Source organism: Bolinopsis microptera, chromosome 10 (genome assembly GCF_026151205.1).
Source record: "Bolinopsis microptera isolate Bmic1 chromosome 10, MBARI_Bmic_1.0, whole genome shotgun sequence".
NCBI classification, from domain to species: Eukaryota; Metazoa; Ctenophora; class Tentaculata; order Lobata; family Bolinopsidae; genus Bolinopsis; species Bolinopsis microptera.
In genome coordinates, this window is record NC_087081.1 from 7,085,341 (window position 1) to 7,097,578 (window position 12,238).

A 12,238-nucleotide genomic window follows, 5' to 3' on the forward strand; every position below is an offset into this window, starting at 1 on the left:
ACGGACATAATCTCGCTGAGTTATAGCTGTTTGAAATTTATGACGAACGCACGGGTGCCAATTGATAACAACTAAATGCTTTTGCGCGTAGTGCGCGTCGAAAATTTGTTAAAAACGCTTGCGGAGTGACAATATTTAAACTTCGATAAAGTATATGAAGTGGGTACTTCTCGGAAAGGAAAAATTTAGGCAAACACGATGTGACTATTTTTGGGTTGATTTAATACAACTGCAAAAAATTATTCAAACTTCAAGCAAAAAAGTCAACATTTTTACCACTTTTTTGGATTTTTACCTCAGAACAAATAGAGGGATTTGTTTTATTTTTATACAATCTTGTGCGGCTGTCTTTTAACTATCTTCATGCAAGTTTTGCCGACATGCCAACAAAATTAACTTGCTCAAAATATCAAAAAACATGGTTTTTTGGCCTATTTTTGGCCCAAAAATCGGTTTTTTGCAATTTTACCCCAGAACAATCAGTCCAATCATCTTGAAACCACTTTTAATCGATTCTACGGTCAAAAATACGTCTAGTAAGGTGTATCTGGGGTCCCTAACGTTTCAACCAGACAATGCCCGTAAGAGCCTCTACTAGTAGGCGGTGCACGATAAAAATAAACTTGCTCGGATTTTCAAAATTTTTGTACCATCGTTTTCTAGAGACTGTGAGAATTTTCACAGTACCAAATTTATCATACCTTTTTGGAATGATCAGTGAGTTTCGCCTAGGTGCCATATTTGATGGTGCGCGGCTTTTGGAGCAAAATTAGGTGTAAAAGTCGCGTAATTTGACGAAATTCGTTGATTTTTGTCGTATTATTCTGTCATATCTTCGGTTCCTGAACATGAATCATGCTGAAAATTTGTCAGAACCTTCCAATCATACTTAACTACCGAACCTAATTTAGTTGGGAGAGATTGGCCTTGACTAAGAGGTCTAAAAATGACAAAATAGGTATAAATTCGTTGATAACTCAAATTCTGAGCACGAGCATCGAAATTGCTCAACCTAAATTAGGTTCAATAGAACATAAGTGTTTACGTAAGCTGACCAAATTTCAACAAAATTGTTATATGGGAAGTATTATAACTTTTAGATTGTTTCCTAAATAATGTGCTGGCCGAAATAAGAGCTAAAAAACCATTCAATGGTCAGCGCGCGCGTCTTATTGTCGATGGCGCACTGCCTACCACCAGCGTGCGCTTTTTCGCATAGCGGGCTTTCACCAGCCCGCTGTTAAAGGGCCCGATATCTCTACAGCCCGCTCATGATATAGCCCGCTAACAAGTGACATTTAATTTGACCAGTAGCAATATAGCCCGGAGTTCTCTAAAATATTTTCATAGCACGGAGATATATATATTTTATTTTTGTGTCCGGTAGGGCTGCTCATGCAGCTCGTGAGCAGATGACATGATACTGTGATTTATATAAAAGTTATTATAACACACTACATAATACACATCAGCACTATAATAATCCTTCTATTATTGATATTCATCGTCACAAGACGTTATTAACCTATTTAAGAATAAAGCTACTCTTGACACCAAAATCCAACCACTCAAAATTGCCAACAGCTGTCATAATTTTACCACTGTATTGGCCCACGTTGTTAACAGCTCGTTCGAACAAGGGGTCTTTCCCCAAGCCTTGAAAACGGCAAAAGTAGTTCCTGTACATAAAGGTGGATCTAAAACTGACATCAAAAATTACAGACCGATATCTCTACTTGCCACTTTCTCAAAAGTCTACGAAAAGCTTATGCACAATCGAGTCATAAATTTCTTGGATACCTACAATATACTTTGTGAAAATCAATACGGCTTCCGCCCAGGTAGGTCTTGTGAACATGCACTTCTTAATGCTAAAGACAGAATCCTCAATTCAATGTCTAAAAAGCAAGTTACTTTGCTCCTCTTGATTGACTTTAGCAAAGCCTTTGACCTTGTGATCACTCCATACTCCTGAATAAGCTCGAGCACTATGGCATAAGAGGTCTAGCTTTAAACTGGTTTAAATCATATCTTATGAACAGAAACCAGTTTGTATCAATTGGATCCTCTGAATCCTCAGCCAATCCAATTATTTACGGTGTACCCCAAGGTTCAATTTTGGGACCTCTCCTTTTTATAATCTACATAAACGATCTTCCTCAAATATCAGAAATAGCTAATTTCATCATGTACGCAGATGATGCAAACATTTTCCTAACAGGAGAAAATATAAACGAGGTTTATGATAAGCTCAAAATTCTTAGCGATGTCTTAGTTAAATGGGCAGATAACAACGGATTAGCTCTAAATCTTAAAAAAACGAATTATATGATCTTTTCTCGACAAAGAAACCTCATTTATCGCGATGTAGTAATTTCTGGTGTCACAATCGAAAGAAAAACAGAAGCCCGTTTCTTAGGTGTTATAATAGATAACAAACTGAACTGGTCGCAACATATTTCTGCCATGAAAATGAAAATGGCCAGATACATTGGAGTCATGTACAAACTTAAAAGATAATTGCCTCTGGAAGCACGTTTACAAATATATCACAGCTTTGTGCAGTCTCACCTTAATTACTGCTCCCTCGTCTGGGGTTTTGCTGCCAAATCCCATATAGAAACACTATTTGTTAAACAGAAAATCTTAGAGCAATACTACCAGGTTTTGTTAATTACTGGTACAAAGATGGTACACCACCAGCAAGTACCAAGTCTGGTTTCTATGTACACAAAATATTGACAGTTCAAAGTATCATCGTGAAGAACGCATTAGTTTTTACACATAAGCTAAAAAACTTCCCAAGTCTAGTGCCTCCCTCTATAAAGAAAACAATACCTAACAGTGCACCAATATTTAACGTCGCCGATCCGGATTCGAGTCTTACAACTTTATGGTCAGATGAATACGGTAAACACCCTTACAATAATTCAGTATTCTACAAAGGTCCACTATTAGCAATAAACAGATATAGTGTCGCAGCAACTTCCTTGCCAAGTCTATTCAACCTTAACATCTACAAAAGGTGCATAAAAAACATGCTCATTGATCAACAAAACGAGGGCATTGCAGACGAATGGCCTAACTTTATGTTATACAATATAACGGGACTAAGGAAATCAGAGCGCAACATCAACCGTAATGCTAATAATAACTCTGTCCCATAAGCAAGCCATCACAGAATCAATTTCACTGCATACCATCTCAGTTACACTGCCATCAATTCGCCAGCAAAAACGGCATGACGCTATGCGACTGATAACAGTCGTTAAATTTTTAAAATTTTGGAATAGCTAGCTAGCAGTAGCTATGCGCCTGTTTCCACTCTAACAACTCTAAAAGCATATTAATATGATAATTTCAACTAAAGGCAACTTTATATGTGCTCAGCTATGTTTTGTTTCGACAAGCTCTATTATATACATTTTAATCGTTTTAATGAGATCTAATCTTGTATGAGTTTTGAGTTTGAATTGATAACACTTATTATATATATTATTTTTTGAGTAAACATTGGCTGGTACTTCGGGCCGGTCCCCAACAAAAAAAAAAACTGACATTACATTCATTATTCTCACGGCCCAGGAATGCAGTGCCAGTACACAGTATGGATCTCTTATCTCCAGCCCCTATATACGACACAGCCCTTTATGATTGGCTTACATTGAACACGTGACGTGTTACCATGGTTACAACAATTAGTGGCGACCTTTTCTAGAGTTGACTTTTATACAAGCTCCATTGTTTATTTATAAAATTATATATTAACTGTAAAACGCCCGCTGGTGGATATAATCCACATCACCTCGACCCGCGGGCGGAAAAATCGTATAGCACTCGGGCCCGATGGGCCCTCCGTGCTATACGAAAATATGTCCTCCTCGGGCTAGCACCCTCGGGGACATATGAAATATTGCACGCGCGTGCGCGTGCAATATTTTGTTCCGCCCGCGAGTCTCCGGTGATATGTATATATAGGGGGTAAATAGTATTGTGAGTATAATGGCAACGGTAATGCTTGCCAGCATTGTGATAATACAGGGTGAGCCAAAAATCACTGGACATACGTTGGCCTTAATAGCTCAGTCACTGAGTGCCCAATTGAAATAATTCTTTTTGGTATGACTTACTACCACCACTGGTTCGGGGAATTTGTCAAATGACAAATCGAGAAATATTCGAGTTCATTTTTTTCAAATGAAGGTTCATTTTCGCATTTATTTGATAGTTTGGATAGGCGGATCGAGCCAAATTTTATTGGATTGTGTTTTGCCATTTGAAATACGTTTGTCCTGAAAAAATTAGAGTTATAGCTTCTCAGATGATCGAGATACGAAGCATAACAAGTTTATTCATCACATGTGATCAGGTGATTGGCTTACCTAATCACGTGATAAGGTGACCCCGTTAACTACCCCGTTAAACATTATGGGAATCGTTAAGGCTGCCCAATTAGAGGCGTGAGCTAGCCGGCTAAGCCGGCTTAGCCAGCCGATTGAAATTGCCGGCTTAGCCAGCCGATTGCCATCGGCTAGCCGATCGGCTAACACATTTTCAGCAGACACTCTTAGATTTTGGAAATGTCGTAGTGATACATTGCCCCTTCTTTCAAAATTAGCATGCGCTATATTTTCGGTTCCTGCATCCGCTGCTGATGTGGAAAGAACATGGTAAGCAGCAGGGCTGACTGTAAACAAGAGGAGATCAAAGATCTCATCAGACAATTTAAAAGCCATTATGCTCATTAATCGTAACAGAGATCTTTTATTAAGTTTTATAAGTAAATTAGAGATTGACTCTGACCAGTGAGAATTTCCTAACTTATTATTGACTAACTTAGTATTATTGAAGTTATGAAATTGTATCACTTGTTATCTTCCATTTCAAGTTTTGCCCTTTAAATCGACATAAAGTATAAAAAAACATAAAGTATAAGCCAATCAATTTTAGGCACTATCCGTCGCGGAGTAGAGTCCGCGGCGGAGCCGCCGGACTCCGAGCGGACTCCGAGCGGACTCCAGCGGAGCCGCCGGACTCCGAGCGGACTCCGGCGGTGCTCCGCCAAAATGTATTTACACTGGACTCGAGTACATTTTGGCGGACTCCGAGCGGAGCCGAGCGGACTTTAAAGTCCGCCGCGGACTCCGAGCGGCTCCGCGGCGGCTCGGCGGAGTGTCCGCCGCGGACTAAGCCACTAGGCGGACTCCGGTCCGCCGCGGACTCCGGCGGAGTGCTTGGCGGACTCCGCCGGACCTCTCCGCCAGACTTGAATCCGGCGCCAAAACCCTCCACCAAACCGTCCGCAGCGAAATATCAATGTCATTGACTGGTCACGTGACCAAAACAATTTTTGTCATATTATCTCATATAGGGAAGCGTTTTTAGTTTTACCCTACACGTTGCATGTGGCGTCATTCGGCCGGATCCCAGCAAGCAAAAATACGTCGACCATCACAGGACGACGCCAGCCAGCACTCTCTACGCTCTTCGAGCTCCGATCGTCCTGTGACGAATTAAGTAAGGACGAAGCCTGAGGTCCTCAGGTAACATCGACCACCGATTGAAAATTCAAAGATTTTTTGACATAAAGGTCAAATGTAAAACTAAAATCTTGATGTTGATTGATTGACGACGTCAATTTTTGAGCACAGCGCGAGCGCATGCGGAAAAGGACCGCGTAGCTAGTCAAGATGTTGATAAATATTTGGCTTGTGGCGCGATGTGTTGCTCTAAGTATAGCCCTCTCGCTTGCAGTAGCGTGCGACCGCCGGAAATGACTTGTGGAACAAGCGCGCCCGCACAAGTAATGTGTATCACTCGCTTCACTCGATCCGAAATTAAAGTATATAATCCTACAACGCCAAACTAGTAATAGAGTTTTATGAAAGCAAACTGGCCAAGTCAGTGGATTCTTTTTACCTAATTTTACCTCATCCCATTAAGGAACGCGCGCTAGGTAAAAAGAAACCTAGCCAGAGTGGAAGTCGGCGCCCTCATTAAATTTTTGGAGAAAATCGCTCGCCAAAATTTGTTGGACCAGGACGATGTCCTAGCCTGGCAGCTCATTGCGCGTCGCAACGAGCTTCGTTGTTCGTCGACGTGCGACGAGCAACGAGAAAAATTGTGTGGCACGTCGGGTGGCACATCTTAACGGGTGATACGCGTATAAATTTCGATCGCTGACGTACAGCGAGCAGCACAGCTGCGAGTGGAGTCAGCTAGTAGGATTTCATCCTACAAGGCACATCGCGTTTACCTAGCTAACCAGGTTATTTCCGCCTCCGGCGGTCGCGCGCTACTGCAAGCTTACCTGAGGACCCCAGGCTTTAATGTTGTTAATAGAGATTAGCCGGAATGACAGGCTGAGCGCGGCCCAGTAACACTAACTGCAAGCGAGAGGGCTACAGTTAGACTTAGAGCAACACATCGCGCCACAAGCCAAATATTTATCAACATCTTGACTAGCTACGCGGTCCTTTTCCGCATGCGCTCGCGCTGTGCTCAAAAATTGACGTCGCGTCGTCAATCAATTAACATCAAGATTTTAGTTTTACATTTGACCTTTATGTCAAAAAATCTCTGAATTTTCAATCGGTGGTCGATGTTACCTGAGGACCTCAGGCTTCGTCCTTACTTCGTCACAGGACGATCGGAGCTCGACGAGCGTAGAGAGTGCATGGTGCTGGCGTCGTCCTGTGATGGTCGACGTATTTTTGCTTGCTGGGATCCGGCCGAATGACGCCACATGCAACGTGTAGGGTAAAACTAAAAACGCTTCCCTATATGAGATAATATGACAAAAATTGTTTTGGTCACGTGACCAGTCAATGACATTGATATTTCGTTGCTGGCAGTTTGGTGGAGGGTTAGGGTCAACGTTTATACATTATAGGGTCAAAGTTAGGACTAGAGTTGTACACTATTGACATTGTGAGGGTAATGGTTAAGGTTTATCACTAGCGACCTTTTCATCTGACCACAATATCGCAAAATGCTATTGGCTATGTTGTATGTCACGTGACAAATTTAGCCGAGGGTCGGAAGTCGGAAGTCGGAAGTCAGTGGACTCTGTTGGAGTCCGGCGGACTCCGAGCGGAGTCCAAGCTCCGCCGGACTCCGCCGGATTCAAGTCTGGCGGAGAGGTCCGGCGGAGTCGATTGCCGTTGAAAAAAAAAAAAAATCAATGCTGTTAAAATAATTGTAAGTATTCTTTTAACTATAAGTTCTAATAAATTTGAAACTTTAACAATCTTCAAGCCACTACTTTTCCCACCGGGAACGTCACAATTCCAAATAACTACTAATTTACAACGGCTTAAAATACTAACTACAGCTTCACGCCGTGAGACATCTCAATCATACAAACCTTACAACTTTCAGCTTGTTACGCTGACTCCAAATATTTTCTAAATTGATAAAGACTTTAAATTAATCGACCGACTACCCGTCTCTCAGTACAAATATTTTATAAGATACTAATAGTAATACAGGCCGTGAGATATTTGCAAACCTGTTCACCCTCAATTCACTATACCCCTACCTAACAGCTACCCACAGAGACTCGAACTCCTTACAACGCTCAAGAGGAAGGCTGCAGAACTATCCTGAGTTGATGGTTGTAGTGAATTATTTCGAGAAAACCTACTTAGGGTCAGCCATTGTAGACAGTGAGGTGAGGGTTCCTCCCACATATCCTTTAGAGTTCTGGGATCATTTCGCCAGTATTCTTCAGCATCCGGAGTTCCCGCGGACCTCTAACATGGTAGAGGGGTTTCACAGAGGTTTCAAAACCCGAGTGAATCGCCCAAAGAATATTTTCGTGCTATTAAGGAGCAACAGGTCTCAATTTAAAACATGTTCAGTTTCACTTCTTAATTTGTAGCTTCTATGTACAGAGTTTAAGAGATTTGGTTGGGGAAGCGGGTTATCGTTGTGAAGTACTGTACAGTACTTCGTGAGTAGTACAGACTGTACTACTCACGAAGTACTGTACACGATGTTTTCAACCCGCGAGTCAGAGAGCAAGCTCAACTGAAGGCTCCCAGATGAAGTATGCACATGAAGGACATTGAAGGACATGAAGGCACATTGAAGGTGAATCGGTCTGATCAAGTAGTTGGTTGGGCTGTGATTGTATCGACCATGAGTACCAAGCAAGCAGATATTTGAATTGACTAGATTTCCACTGGTAAGCGATTCGGAAAATCATGGGCCGGCATAGTGCCGGGGCGGGTATGATCCGCCAATGTACAGAGTTGTCATATGAACTGTACCCCAGATCTAGCCCATTTCTAGTTCAATTATATTCAATCCATGGATCACATCACTAATTATACACCACAAGCTTCAAGCTTGCATGTTAATTACTTGATGACGTATATGGTGGATCATATCACTCCGGCCCCAAAGTCTGGCAGCCATTTTTTCAGATCAGATGGAACATGTAATAATCTACCGTCTCTGAAAAAATTAGGCGTCCAGCATGTTCAGAGAGAACATTATAGGTGTTTTAATAATGAATGGGCGTGGTCTAAAATACTCGAATTTTCAAATTTTGATGACAAAATCCTCGAACCAGAAGGTACAGCTATGCTATCTGCAAAGCAATAGCTCTCAAATATAAAACACGGCGGAGCTATTAAGGCCAACGTATGTCCAGTGACTTTTGGCCCACCCTGTATATATAAAATAGCACTATGCAAAAATTTACGGTGATACAATATTGAAATTTTTGTTAAAATTCTGCCGTTATAACGTCATCAATACATTCACAATCACTGCAATCAATACGTTCAAATTTCACCTCCTAGTAATAGTATAACTAAATTTGTTAACTGCATCTCTTCCCTCTTATTCACTTCCTATCCACCTGCTCCTTTGAAATGATTGCATAAGGTGCGATCAGCTCGTATTTCAATCTGCTTAAGCAACAGTGTCTTGTTCGTTATTGAACCTATATTGTTTATCTACATTAGGTAGAGTTAGTGGATTATTTCATCATTTTGAATCATAATTTTATCATTCATATCTGTATGTATGATAAAATATATATGTTTTCTTTTGTTCTAAGGTAAATTTTCATATTTGAAACATGATATCATGATATTATGTAGAGGGAAGGGAATTTGGTTGACTTCATAGTAAGAGTAGTAGTACATGATATATAGCACTTTTTGATGTATAGTAATTAGTATATACTAGCAAACGATGCTTAAAACGATAGGGGCTGAAAAGTTTATGGATTATTGAAAACTTGTCCCCAGGACTTCGTTGAAGTCGCGAGATTCGACACTCATATTAAAGTACTAAAGTAACGTCGCCGCAACCAACTACTAGCAAAAACGTGTCCCCACGCGCTGGGGTTGAGCATATAGCTTAAGCTATGAGTACAATTTCTGGTGACGTGTCAGTATTTACTATTTTTGCTGGCCATCACCTATAAATGCAAAGTTGTGTCATTTTATTAGGTTAATGTAAGTTTCTTATTTGCTCTACATTGCTCTAACCAGAGCCCTCTCGCTTGCAGTAGCGCGCGACCGCCGGTTAGTAGCCGGCTACTAGCCGGCTACTAACCGGCTACTAGCCGGCTACTAACCGGCTACTAGCCGGCTACTAACTGGCTACTAGCCGGCTACTAACCGGCTACTAGCCGGCTAGTGACCACAAAGTGGCTACTAACCGGCTACTAGGCGGTCACTAGCCGGCTATTAGCTGAGCTCTGAAGCAGACCTACTTTCTCGAGGTCCCAAACCGGCTACTAGCCGGCTACTAGCCGGCACTTAAAAAGTGGTCACTAGCCGGCTACTTACCGGCTATTACTGTTAGCCAGCTATCAGTTTTAAATTCGTTTTGTAGAAACTAGAAGGAATTTATTGCCAAATAAAGGAACAAATTATTTGAAACAAGTTATTTGAAACAAATTATTTGAAAGTAAGTTTTAAAATCGATTAGCTCAGCTATTAGCCGGCTAGTGAGTAGTGACCGCCTAGTAGCCGGTTAGTAGCCACTTTGTGGTCACTTGCCGGCTAGTAGCCGGTTAGTAGCCGGTGTTCATATGTTACTGTGTAGGGACCGTGCAGGGACCGTGCATAGACAGACTTTTTAAGTGCCGGTTAGTAGCCACTTTGTGGCTACTAGTAGCTGGCTAGTGACCACTTTCAAGTGCCGGCTAGTAGCCGGTTTGGGACCTCGAGAAAGTAGGTCTGCTTTAGAGCCAAGCTAATAGCCGGCTAGTGATCGGTTATTAGCCGGTTTGGTCATGTGAAGTTGAGAAGCTGTTATTACAAAAGTGGCTACTAGCCGGCTAGTAGCCGGTGTTCATATGTTACTGTGCAGGGACCGTGCAGGGACCGTGCAGGGACCGTGCAGGGACCGTGCATAGACCGTGCAGGGAGTGTGCAGGGACTGACCGTGCAGGGACCGTGCATCAAGTGTTCATTGTGCAGGGACCGTGCAGGGACCGTGCATGGAGTGTTCTTTTGTTGTTGCATGGACCGTGCAGGTACCGTGCATAGACTGTCCGGAGCTAAACGACCAACTTGCCAAAGAAGGGACCACACAAGGTGACCCACCTGTCATGGGATTTTATGCCTGTGGTACAATACCATTGCAATTGATGCAGGAAACATTGAGAGAAAGGTGACTCAGATCTGGTATGCTGATGACTCTGCTGCTGGGGGAAAACTGGAAGAAATGAGGAAGTGGTGGGATAACCTCTGCATTAAAGGACCACTCTTTGGATACAACCCTATATCTTCTAAGACGTGGGTTATTGTCAAGCCTGAGCACGAAGAGAAGGCAAGAAGCATATTCCCAGATGTCAATGTGACAAGCATTGGTCGACGATATCTGGGCAGCTTCATCGGAACGGATCAAGGAAAAGAGGCTTTCATCGAGGAAAAAGTTCAAGAATGGTGTCGTGATCTTAAACAGTTAAGTGATATAGCATCAAGAGAACCTCAAATAGCATACAGTGCATACGTGTATACTGTATGGGCTTAGTAAAAGATGGATCATGGAACTATGTGTGCAGAACTACCCCAGCTACCAGTGGCAGATAGGCTTTGGAACAAATAACACGTGATGAGTTTATCCCAGCTATAATCAACAGGCTGTTTAGCTGCACTGATGAACTAAGGAACATAATGGCTCTACCACCAAGAAATGGAGGATTAGGTATCCCAGTTATGATGGACATGGCAGATCGAGAGTAAAAATTCTCATCACTCATGTAAAGCAACAAAACACCTAAAAGAAGCCATTCTCAAGCAGGTAGACAACTACACAGAGGACTGGACACACAGCAAAGGAGTGAAAACCGAAATAACGACCGAACGAAATCTCTTCTATTTACAAAAACAAGCAGAAATACGTCAGGAGCTCGAGTCAACACCACTGGCAAAGTTGATGTTCCAACTAGCTACTGAGAAAGGGGCAAGTGCTTGGTTAAAAGCACTACCTTTAAAAGAGTATGGATATCTGATGAATAAACAACAGTTCTCAGACGCAATAGCTCTCAGATATAACCTGAACTTAAAGGATATCCCTAAGACATGTACGTGTGGCCAGAAATACTCGGCAAACCATGCGCTCATCTGCAAACTCGGTGGGTATGTGTCACTGCGGCACAACTCGCTGAGAGACACCTTTGCAGAACTAATGAGAACTGTGAAATGCAAGGATGTGTGCAGAGTGCAGACTGAGCCAGTTCTTCTTCCAGTGGTGGTCTAGAGTTGCCAAAGGGAACAGTCCTAGGAGACCAAGCTAGGCTGGACATTTCTGCAAGATCGATTTGGAATGCTTCAGAGAGGGCATATTTTGATGTAAGGGTATTCCATGCCCCAGCCCCCTCCAATGCAAGCAAATCGATCCCAGCAAAAACATTGTTACAATGTAAGGGGTCTTGAAGTAGAGAAAGGAAGCTTCACGCCGTTAGTTTTCTCAACGTCTGGTGGAATGGGTGGTGAAGCTGTAAGACTGGTGAAGATGCTGGCTAGTAAGATGGAATATCACACAAGTCAAAGATATTCAGATGATGTTGAATATATAAGGATTAATATAAGGAATATAAGGAAGCACCTTTGTTTCGAAATCCTAAGAACAACAGTGATTTCTCTCCGGGGAGACAGAGGTGCGAGAAAGAACTTTGTTATAATATAGATAGTCTAGATCTGAATTTGGAGCCACAAGGCCAAGGGTGATTTTCAAATGTTTCTCCAAATATTTGAGATAGGGAATA